This window comes from Tenrec ecaudatus, chromosome 2 (assembly GCF_050624435.1).
Source record: "Tenrec ecaudatus isolate mTenEca1 chromosome 2, mTenEca1.hap1, whole genome shotgun sequence".
Classification (NCBI taxonomy): domain Eukaryota; kingdom Metazoa; phylum Chordata; class Mammalia; order Afrosoricida; family Tenrecidae; genus Tenrec; species Tenrec ecaudatus.
The window spans coordinates 114,727-127,369 of NC_134531.1; the positions used below are offsets into that span (position 1 = coordinate 114,727).

At 44.8% G+C, this 12,643-nt stretch overlaps 1 protein-coding gene across 1 annotated transcript in view; it reads left to right on the forward strand.

Annotated features, from left to right (window-relative positions):
* The window catches only part of LOC142438810 (zinc finger MYM-type protein 1-like), a 64,948-nt gene extending 56,249 nt beyond the window's left edge, over positions 1-8,699 (forward strand). The window contains exon 5 of the transcript XR_012782813.1: positions 8,395-8,699. The gene's annotated coding sequence lies outside the window, so the exon portion shown is untranslated. The remainder of the gene's footprint in view (positions 1-8,394) is intronic.
* Positions 8,700-12,643: the final 3,944 nt, after the last annotated feature.

The window sequence follows — 12,643 nt, forward strand, 5'->3', positions numbered from 1 at the left end:
TCCTCACAATTGCCATGTTTGAGCCCATTGTTGCAGCCACTGTGTCCATCTATCTTGTCAAGGGCCTTCCTCTGTTTCGCTGCCCCCCCCCCTCTTTGTCAAGCGTGATGTCCTTTTCCAGGGACTGGTCTCTCCTGACAATATGTCCAAAGTACATAAGACCAAGTCTTGCCATCCTTGCTAAGAAGCACTCTTCATGTACTCATTCCAGCACAGATCTGTCTATCCTTTTGGAGTCCGTGGTGCTTTCAATAGTCTTTGCCAGCACCACAATTCAAACGCATCGATTCTTTTTCTGTCTTCCTTACTAAAAATCCAACTTCACTTGCATAGGAGGCAATGGAAAATACCATGGCTTGGATCAGGCACACCTTAGTCCTCAAAATAACATCCTTGCTTTTCAATACTCCAAAGAGTTCTTGTGCAGCAGATTGACCCAAAGCAATGTGCCATTTGATCTCTTAACTGCTGCTTCCATGATAATTGATTATGGATCCAAGCAAGACCAAAATCCTCCGCAATTTCAGTCTTTTCTCCGTTTATCATGATGTTACCCTACTGGTCCAGTTGTGAGGATCGTGGTTTTCTTTACATTGAGTTGTAATCCACTACATTACATTAAGTTGTAATCCAAACTGAAGACTACAATACTTGATCTTCATCAGCAAGTGCTTCAAGTCCTTACTTTCAGCAAGCAAGGTTGTGTCATCTGCATATCTCAGGTTTGCTAATAAGCCTTCCTCCAACCCTGATGCCGAATTCATCTTCATATAGTCCAATTTCCCTGATGATTTGTTCAGCATCAAGATTGAATAAGTGTGGTAAGAGGATGCAACCCTGCTGCACACCTTTCCTGATTTTAATATCCCATTGTATCAACCACCGCCTTTTGCTTCTTCATTCATCTATTGATGGACATTTTCATTGTTTCCTCCTTTTGGCTACTGTGAAAAATGCTGCATCTGACATGGGTGCATAGGTTTCTGTTTGTGTTCGTGCCACACTTCTTTTTATGACTCACATAGAATTAGGATTGTTGGGTCTATGTCCAACATTTTAGAGGCCACCAAACCCTTTTCCACAGTGCTCGCACCATTTTATAGTCCCATGAGCAATGAAAGAGGGTAGCCATCACCGGCTCATGCCTGGATGGCTGAATCCAAGCCCAGGTCTTTGTTTCCACATTTTCTCCTTGCCAATTTTCTCAGGGAGCATTCCCTTCCTGTGGTCTCAGTCCCCGAAACTCGGTGCCATAGAGTTGATGCTGCCTCACGGTGGCCCTCTAGCACAGGGTAGAACTTCCCTGTGGGTTTCTGAGCTGGGCACTCTTCACATGAGTAGAGAGAAGCCTCATCTTTCTCTAGAAGTGGCTGGTGGTTTCAAACTGCTTACCTTACAGTGAGCAGCCCAATACATAACCACTTCAACACCATATGTTGTGTTAGTGACATTGCTCCCTTGTCTAATACCCTTCATTGGGGTCCCATCTCAAAATAAAATCCAAAGTCCAAGGCCTGAGACCCTACATGCACGATCCCCTGACTCCCACTAACCACCTCTCCTATCATGCTCCCTCTCATGTCCTCCATTCCAACAAGCTTTGCCTTACTGTCGCCCTCCCTGAATGCTGTGGCAAATGGTATGTCCCAAAGATGACAGCAACAACAGGATCTTATATAAAGTGGCATCTCACTCTTCCCATAAAGAAGTGGCTTATATGCTCCTTCACCTGGGTACATACTGTTACAGACTTGAATTGTGTCATTCACCAAAGAACTGTTGAAGCCCTAGCCCCTATCTAAATGAGCCCTCAGTGGAGTGGACCCCAGTGGGAGAGAGACTGGGTGCATGCAGCGCTTGACTGTCCCCACTGCGCTGAGCCTTCAAGCCATCCCAGCCCAGGGGCCTACGCAAGAGGGAGGAAGGCTCAGGGTGATCGCAGCCCTTGCCGCAAGCACTGCCAGCTACTGACCTCTGCAAAGCTGAGATGCCAAACCCAAAGGCAGGAGAAGAGCACCCTCCAGATCTGTTTAAACTCCTGACCCCAGAATCCATGAGCATAATCACATATCTGAACCACTTTGCGGTTTGTTTCTTATGCGTCAATTGATAAGTGGCACACATTCAAAGGCGATCTCGAAGCATTTATGCGTGCGACTCTGTATTCCTCGTGGTGACCTGAGGGCAGCGGTCAGCTGAACTCAGGGCTTCCAAGGCTGTGACCTTGTGGAAACAGCCTGGCTTCACAGGACCCTCTGGGTGGGTTCAACTCACCAGCCGTTGGGTCATACATCGTTGACACTTAACCATTTTTGCACTGAGGAGTCAACTCAACGGCAACTTACAGCCACCACCTCCATGGGTGTCCTTGGAATGTGAAAGCTGGGCAACGAATCTGGAAGATCAAAGAAGAAAGAATCGTGTCAACCAGGACTACCGAAAGCATTGTGGACTGCCAGAAGGACAATGTATGGGTCCTGCAGGTACAGCCAGAGTCCTCTTTAGAAGCAAGACTGGGAGACTCGGTCTTGCTTACTTTGGACATGTTCTCAGGAGGGACCCGTCCCAGGAGAAGAGCTTCATGCTGTGGATCACAGACCAAATTGGACATATCATGGAGGGGACAGTAACTACAGATGCAGAAGGGCCTGGGAAGGCTTTTCTGGGAAAAGCGAAGCCAAGGCCTCACTGCATGCTAAGCCCACCATTGTGGCTCCTGTGTCCATCTGTTCCCTTTCAGTCTTCCTCCCTTTCACTGGCCCTCGAATTTGCCAAAGGGAGAAAGATGCGGCTTCCCGCTCCTGTAAAGAGTAGCTATCAACCCACAAGGCGCAATTCTACTCTGTCCTATACAGTCAGTAGGAGTTGGAATTTACTGGCAGTGAGTTAGTCTACTTGACCAAGCATGATGTCCTTCTCCAGGGACTGGTCTCTCCTAAGAATATGTCCTTTATGATCACTAAGCTGGTATATCACTAAGCAGCTGGTATGCACCGGTATCCTTTGTCTAGCCCTAGAATCTCTGTGAGTCCTCCCCTGCCCTCTCCACATCACCACCATGAGCAGATGCAACTCATTGTGTTCATGGTCATAACTCACTCCAATGACAACCTAAAATTTTCCACTCTCTGCCAGAGCAAAGCAACTTGGACCACAGACTGAAGGAAGTTCAAAGAGAGAGTACTTTCCCTTGCAGTACCTTCACTAGCCCCAGCAGCTCTGTGTCCAAGAGGAAGATTGTAATGCCACCCTGATCTCTCAGGTCCCAGAACAATGCTGTGGCCCACTCATCTAAACGGAGTGGTCCTCTTTCCAAAGTGACAGCATCCCTTGATTGATTAACAGCGCATCAGCTTCTTGTGAAAACAGAACACAAGCCAAAAGAGACAGATCAGTAAACCTAGGTCACTACTCCCCCTTTCTTGTCCGATAACAGCTGGTGCTGGCCTGGGGATGTTTGTCTTGTCAGCAGCAGCTCCTACCAGATGGCACATTGACAAATCCATAAAACAGAATGTGCACCAGGGAATAGCTGGCACTGCCCTCCATGTATTTAGGCCAAAGTGCTATGATTGGTCCGTGCTCATGCCCTGCTTTCAAAAAGAGAAACCACATGTAGGTTGTGAAGGGTGGGTTTCTAAGGAAAGATGGAGCATTTAAAGGCCTGTATTTCCAGAGTCGAAGCAAAGCATCGCATTTCAAGTCATTTGAGGACCTTCTGAAAAATAATTTCTCTTTCCAAAGAATTAGGGGTGTTCATTTCCTTTCTGCTCAAGGAATGTTCAGGCAAAGGACTTGAACAACATGGACCATACAATGGGAAAGGGCACCTGCGAGGGCCTGCCAGGAAAGAGAATCAGGGGGTGAGCTTAGAGGTTGTGATGGGAGGTCAAAAAAGGGGAGTGGTCTTTGTTCCTGCACCCTTGGCTTCTTGGAAACATGCAGGGTGAAAGTTTATAATGCTGCGAGGTGGGTGGTGCTCTCTCACACAATCTGCCTGGATCTCTTCACCTGCCATTCTAAGGAAGCCACCAAACTCCTCTCTGGAAGACACACCGAGTTGTTCTTCTGTTTGGGCAGGAGGTTTGGTTGATGGTTGCGGTGTCTTACAGAAAGAACAGACTAGAACCAGAGACACTCAAGCCAGGAGCCAAGCTGCATGTGAGGCTGTGTTGATGGGTGGTCAGGAGAGAGACTCCGAAACATTTGGCACAGCCAAGACCAGGATTTGAACCCTGGCTTCCAGAATTGTTTCTTAAAGATGCCATCTCTGATTTCCCATGACAACTGCCTGGAAAGACTGAGACAGATGGGGAAGGACTGTATTTTCTCTCAGCATTAACATCTTCTCTTCCCTCTACCCAGCCAAAGGGATCAGATCATTAGAATCTTCAACATAAAAAACCACCTCTGATACGTTTTCCGTTCATTTTTGCATAGAATTATCACCCATATTTCTCCCTTCTAGATCAATGTTACCCAAATAGAGAGACCCATTAGAGTTCTCCTTTCCTGGGCAAACCAAACAACAATTGTTCTACCTCCTGCACAAAACAAGAAAACAACCCCGTATTTCTCTCTCGCGGGTCTGGAGGTCCAAAGTGAGAAACCAAGGGGTTGGCAGTGCTTCATTTTCTTTAAAGACTCCAGCTCCTGATGAGGCTTTCACTTAGGACTGTGTCCCTCCAATTTCCACCTCCGTCTTTACATTTTCTCTCTCTCTCTCTCTCTCTCTCTCTCTCTCTCTCTCTCTCTCTCTCTCTCTCTCTCTCTCTCTCTCTGTCTTCCTCTTCTTATAAGCACACTTGTCACTGGATTTAGAACTGGCCCAAATAAGCCCAAATGATCTCAGTCAAGATCCTTAACTTTATTATATCAGCAAGACACATTTTTCAAACCTCTGTGTTACTTTCTTGACTTCCAAATACATTTCATTTCCTAACAGGCTCTAGCTGCCAAAAAAGTGTTCAGAGATGAAACATATGATGCTCCTCAGATTTCAAATGTACCTGGAGCCTTTAGAGCTCTACAGACTGTCCCTTCTTTTGGCTTTGCCGTGTTCCCTGCTCTGCTGGGAGGCCCTGGGATAGCTGCTAGCATGAACACGTGGCCTTCTTCCACTTGTCCTTACCAGAGGCAAGGGGAAGGATGAGAAAGAGCCAGTGTCCAGGATTCATGATGAAACTACAGAGTTCCTGAGAAGATGGAATGTCAATGATCCTGAGAAGAAAAAAAGGTACAATATACAAGACCGGGAGAAAGAATTTCCTTTTAGAACCCAAAAGGGCATTATGACAGTGGGCTGACATTAAGAATAATCCTTTCATAAGCAAATTAATTTATTGAAATATAAGGGGACTTGAAAAATTCATGGAAATATTCTACCATCTTTTTATTTCATTTGTCCACCAACTTGCTCCTTTTAGCTAGCCTATGAAATTCTCTACCAGATATTCAGAAAGTTGTGTCATAGTTACTGGATTCAAATTTCTACTACAGTACATAAAATCATTACAATTAAAATAGCCTTGTTCTTTGTGGACCACAGAAGGAAATTTTAAAAAGATAATTAAAATATTATCATAATTTAGCCTTGCATTTTCATCTAAATTAAGCTTCAAGTTGTCTTTCATTTCCTCCTGAGTTTCATAAAGCTAGCATCTACCATTAAGCCACTGAGGAAATGAAAGGTAAGATTCTCTCTTCTACACACTCACTGGCTTTGCATTTTCTCATCTGGTGGGAATTTTCTTCCTAGGCTTCCCGTTCTCACCGTGTCACAGGCGACTGGCTCTGATCGACCACCCGCTTGACGCAACCCTCCCACTCATTCCCTTGTCTCATCTTTCCCTGATCAGTCAGGAACTCCCAGTGAACTTTCGATGCATTCTGAGTGAATCAAACGTTCCCTCCTGTGGTTCTCGTTGCGGCCCAGGGGCATGAGTTCTGTGAAAGGACCACAAACTATGGTCTGAGCCATCCTGACTCCCTTCTCTGATTTGCTATCTGCACAATCTTGGGTCCTACCTGCAGTTACCTATTGGTGAAGCTGGTGTGAGGACCAGACCACCTAGAGAAAAAGCCGGTTGTTGTAGAGTTGATGCTAACATATGGTGTTGCGGCATGAGGGAGAGGAGCTGTGGGAGTTTCTGGGTTGACATTCTACCAGAAGTAGACTGCCAGGTCTTTTCTTCTGTGGTGCCAACCTGAGGCTAGCAGTCAAGTGCTAATCCTCTGTGTCCCCTAAGGTGACCACCGTGAGAAATCAAGTAGCCCATCCACCCTGGAATCTGAGGGACTAGTGTGTGAGCTCCAGCCTCATCCTTACTGCTACTTCCCTCAGGGTCAGGCTGAAGCTCCCCCTCTGGGCCTGTCCTCTACCAAAGCACCAATCATGATCACCACTCCAATCCTAATGGCTGGCCATCTACTTTCCTACCAGATTAAACCACGGGAGATCTGAACACTCTCCCAGGCACCTTGAAACACCCATGGAACATCAAGGAGGACATAGCTGTGGGTCCACCTGTTTCTTCCACCCTTGGTCATGAATTGGCCTCCCACTTCCTCCCTGCTCATCTTGTCTATGCAATAATTCCCACCAGTCTGAGTGTCACCAAAGTTCCCTGTAACCAGACTCTCCTCCCCAGCTGCAGAGTGAGGACAGAGGGGCTGGCCAATTGTGACAAGGCAAGGCGACGAGACTGCCCATAGGGCTCGTTAATCAGCCTCCACAGATGTGTCCCACGTGGGGTTCTGTCGCGTCTCTGTGACCTTGGACCTCCAAGTGACTCATAACTGCAAAGCCCCTCTGGAGAGAAGAGAACATGAGACTGAGACTCTCAGGCACCAAGGACTGGAAGCAGACAGCTCCTGTGGGAAACATAATGGGGACATTGCTGGCCTCTGTCACCCTAACATTTAAGCACCAAATCTTTGAAAAGAAAACTACAATGACAGTAGAGTTTAAAGCCGAGCATCTCTTGACCACCACTTGCTAACAATGAAGAGAAGCAGGAAATCAAACTGCTGGCAGTGGTCCAAAAAGCAAAAAGGTGGTGGTCCTTAAATGTGCCTTCCTTGTTGTTGTTGTTAGGTGCCATCAGGCTGTTTGGTACTCACATAGCATGCAATAGAGTTAGACTGTTTCCTAAATTTCTTTCAGGTGATAAAGCCCCATGAGGCTATTCCGCCTCAGCTGACAGCATGGTGATGAGTTGGAATCAGACTGTCAGCAATGTATAGAAAGGTCTGCATTTTGAAGAGACCCTTCAAAGAAATACCTGGTTCCCTCTTCCGTGCTTAGGGAAGCCTTTCTTATTTTCTTGGGAGAAAGATTAGAGTTCTCATCATTCAGTATCTTCATGGTAAAGAGCGATTTCAGCAAGAAAAATAAGGAACTGGGGGAATAAGAAACCAAAAATGACCTACACAAATGGAAGCATATTACATGTTGATGGATAGGAAGGTTTAATATTATAAAAATGCCCCTACTATAAAAGCAATGTATAGATGCAATGCATTCCCCATCCCGATGCCAACTTCATTGTAAAGAAATGGAAAAATCTAAATCCTAACTTCTGGTTGTTGTTAGGTGCCATTGAGCCTGCTCCAACCCATAGCAACCCGAGGCACAATAGAACAAAACACTGCATGGTCCTGCTCCATCTTCACATTTGTTCTGATGCCTGAGCCCGTTGATGCAGCCATTTCATATTGAAGTCAATTCATGTGGAGAGGAGAGAGACACAGGATAAGCAAAGAACTTTTAAAGAAGAACAAAGTATGAGGCCTCATATTACCTCACCATAAAACCTATTACACAGCCACAACAGTCAAAACAGCTTGGAACTGGTTCAATGATAGGTACATAGGCCAACCGAACAGAATAGGAAAACCCATAAATCAATGCATCCACCTATAGGCAGTGGATCTTTGACAAAGGGTCAAAAACTATTAAATGGGAGATAGTCTCCTCAACAAATGGTGCTATCAAAATTGAATCTCCATTTACAGAAGAATCAAATAGGACCCACAGTTCACCCCATCTGCAAAAACAAACTGGATCAAAGACCTGAATGTAAACGCTAGAGCTGTAAAGATCATCAATTTTGAAAATAGGAACTAATTGAAGGGATGAATTGCAGGGCATACACAAACTATCCAATATAACTGAGATAGTTAACGTTTATGGTACCAACATGGCCAATGAACACATGTGGAATTAATTGAAGGGCGGAGAGATAAATGGCTCTGCGAGCCTCACCTCTCTTATCTCTTGCACTTTGACCATCGGACCAGTGTGTGGCTGCCTTGCTTATTCTGTGTCTCAATTTGCAAGCTACAATACCTGTGGGACACCTAACCCATGGACTGTGTCACTTTTATTTTTAGGTCCTTTCAAGACCTGTTTCACCACACTATTGGAATTTTACATCTCTTGAGCTGGGGACTGTTGGACCCTGTCATCTGGCTGACTGTTGGTGACCTGCCTTGCTGTTTGCTGCCTGTGGCCAGATAGCCTGAATTGCTCTACAGAGGACTACCTGGCGGCCCTCAAGACTTGAAGGACTGTCAGTGCCTCACAACTGTCTCATGGGAGTGAGTTTCAATGAGCTATTTGTACTGCTTTATAATTTAATTAACTGTTTATTTCTTATGTTATCTATCTAGCTGTATAAATATAAATATAATTATTAGTGTTCTGGTTGTGTTTCTCTAGAGAACTCTGTCTAACACATATAACTAAGGAAGCACATACAACAAAAGGCAAAATAGATGACTGAGACCTACTACTAGTAAAATACTTATGTGACCCTAAACACTTCACCAAAAGAGTAAAAACAGAGATGATGAACTGGGGGTGGGGTGGGAAATCTTTAGTAATAACACAATAGACAAGGGACTAATCTCTAATATCTATGGAATACTGCAAGACCTCAATAAGAAAAAAGATATTTATGAAAAAATAGGCAAAATATGTAAACATACAGTTCACCAAAAATGAGATTGAGGTGGCTAACAAACACATGTGAGAATGTGCATGATCACTGCCACCTGAGTGTAATTCTAAACAGCAATGGGAATGGGATGTCACATCACACCACTGACAGCCCAATTCAATAAAGCAGAAAACAACAAATGCCAGAGAGGATTTAGAGATTGGAATTCACATGCACAGCTGGTGGATAAGTAAACATGTCCAGCCATTGTGGAAAGATTTATGGTTCCACATAAGACAACTGGAAATGAAAATCCCATATGATCAAGCAATACCACTGAAGGTTAAATACCCTAAAGAAGTGAAAGACATAACATACACAGATATATGCACTCCTATGTACATGGTAGCACTGTTCACAATAGAAAAAAAGCTGAAAACAGACCCATCAGTAGAAGAATGGCTAAAATCCTTGGGTATAAAAACATTATTAAACACAATGCATAGTTAAAACATTGACGTGAGGCACCTCACCGCGTGGACATACCCAGAGAACAATATGCTGAGCAAAGTCATTATTGTTATTGTAGGAACTGTTGAGTTGATTCCAACTCAAAATAACCCTAGGTAGAACAGAACAAAATCACTCCAGTCTTTCACCATCCACACAATTGTTCTCATGAGTGAACTATCCTTGCAGCTACTGTGTCCATCTTCTCAAGAAACTTCTTATTTTTGGCCATCTTGCTTCTAAGATACATTCTGATTTTACTTCTTTCAAGACATAGTACTTTCAATATTCTTCTCCAGCACCACAATTCAAATGCACGAATTCTTCTTCAGCCTTCCTCAGTCAATGCCCAACTTTCACATGACTGAGGCAATGAAAACGCCATGGCCTGAGTCAGAGACACTTTACTCCTGAAAAGTAATGTTCTTGCTTTTCACCACTTTAAAAGAGGTCCTGTGACACAGATACATCCAGAGAAATGTGTCATTTGATCTCTTGACTCAATTTCCATGAGCATTGATTGTAGATCCAAGCAAGACTAAATCCTTGACAACTTCAACCATTTCTCCATTTATCAGTTGTGAGGATTTGGGTTTCTTTATATTGAGTTGTAATCCATAATGGAGGCTGTAGTCCTTAATCTTCATCAACAGGTGTTTCAAATCCTCCTCACTTTCAGCAAGCAAGAAAGCAGGGGATGGGGGTAGGGGGTGGGAGGAAGAAGAAACTAAGGGTCTTGAGGTACAATATTGAAAGACTATAGGCAAAATATTAAATGATGCAAGAATCATCGAGAGGAGATGAAAGGAATATACAGAATCTGTATGAACAGTACTAGAGATGACATACAAGCAAGAACAATGGTTCTGAAGGAAGAAGTTCAAGCTGAACTGAAGGAATTCGCCAACAACAAGACACCATAAATTGATGAAATGTTGCAACATGGTGATGAAGCTTTGAAGCACTCAATAATCTATGCCCGGAAACTTAAAAGAGAGCTACTTGGCCAACTAACTGGAATAGACCCATATTTGTACCCATTCCAATAAAGGTGACCCAAAATACTGATCATATTTATAGAATAATATAACATGCAAGTACAATGTTGCTGAAGATCGTGCAACAACAGTTGCAGCAGCACATTAAGAGGTAACTGCCAGAGATGCAGGCCAGATTCAGAAGATGTGGAACAAGGGATATAATTGCTGATGTCAGATGGATCCTGGCTGAAGACAGAAAATACCAGGAAGATGTTTATTTGTGTTTTCCTGACTATGCTAAAGCATTTGACCACCACTTTTCTGTCAGTGTGTTGTACTGTGGTGGCTTGTGTGTTGCTGTGATGCTGAAAGGTATGTCACTGGTATTTCAAATGCTAGCAGCATCACCTTAAAATGAACAGGTTTCAACAGAGCTTCCACACTCTGCATAGTCACTTCTCTCTGGTATCAGGGAGACATGACCACCCAGCTCCAGGTAAGGCGACAGCTGACATCCTGGATGTCTTGCTAGTGGAACTCTGCCACCTCTCCAGGCTGGTGTGGCCACCATGCACACCTGGAAGCAAGGGTCCCCAGGCATGCAGGGCTTTACTAGAGTCACTGGGTCTTGCCACTAAGAAAGGGAAGAGGCTACACCACTTGTCTGTCAGTTTATAGTACTGTGGTGGCTTGTGTGTTATTCGGCAGATTCTGTGTGCTATTTCTGAACAGGCTCTCACTTCACATGGCAGCCTGAAGCAGGAGGGCCTGCTGGGATATCGAGGTGCCCATTCAGCATATACTTATGCTCACATGTACCTAGCCCTGTTTCAGGGCAGAAAAATGCTTCGCTTTTGTGGATGTGATGTTCATGTGACAAGGATGTTCCACCAGAATGAATATTTGTGCATACGTGCATGCACGCGTGCACATACACACATATACAGACCTTCCCCTAGAGCTGACACACAGAGACACTTCTGGGAGAGTTGGCCCTTGAATTTGGACATCAAACCCCTAAACAGTGAGACAACCAGTGTCCGTAGCTTCTTAGAGCCCTCATGGTGGTCTTTCTGTGACAGAGGCACCAACTACATGTCCCCTAATTGCCTGATGTGGGTCCACAGGGTCTAGTTTTTGCTAGGAGCTCCATGGCTGTTCCCCTCTGGTGCCATCATTGGGTTGCTTTCTGCCTCAGTCAGTCAGGTTGAGTTTCTTCAGTCTGCTTCCAGACAGACCTGGCCGATGTACCTTCAGGAAAACATTTAAAAACAGCTGGCTTAGCCTGTGAGATCATGAGGTGTCGAAGGCATCAGGTATCATCAGAACGAAAAATCTTACCATAGTGAATGACAGGGGGTGTGCAGAGTGGAGACCCAAATCCCATTTGTCGGCCACTGGATATCACCTTGCAGAGGGGTCTAGGGGAGGAGACGAGCCAGTCAAGGTGCGATGTAGCACTGATCAAAAATACAACTTTCCTCTAGTTCCTAAATGCTTCCTCCCCCCACCCCCCACTATCATGACCCTCATTCTACCTTGAAAGTCTGGCTAGATCAGAGGATGTATACTGGTACAGATAGTAACTGGAAACACAGGGAATCCAGGGTGGATGATCCCTTCAGGACCAGTGGTGTGAGTGGCGATACTGGGAGGGTAAAGGGGGAGTGGGTTGGAAAGAGGAAACCGATTGCTAGGATCTACATGTGACCTCCTCCCTGGGGGATGGACAACAGAAAAGTGGGCGAAGGGGGACATCAGACAAGGCAAGATATGACAAAATAATAATTTATAAATTATCAAGGGCTCATGAGGGAGTGGGGAGCAGGAGGGAGGGAAAAAATGAGGACCTGATGCCAAGGGCTTAAGTGGAGAACAAATGTTTTGCAAATGATGAGGCAATGAATGTACAGATGTGCTTCACACAATTGATGTATGTATAGATTGTGATAAGAGTTGTATGAGCCCCTAATAAAACGATTAAAAAAATAAATAAAAATAAAAACAGCTGTCTTGACTTTAATTCAACCGTGACTTAGGAAACCATCCTCTCCACCCCCCAACCCCCAATTGCAACTGAGAAAGTGTGCTGCTCAGTTGTTGGGGAAGCACCTTTTCTAGGAGTCTTTCAGCAGGACGACAGGCTGCGTGAACATCTGCAGATGGACCTGGCCACACGGAGTCCCCGAGGAGCACCATCAGCTGCTACAG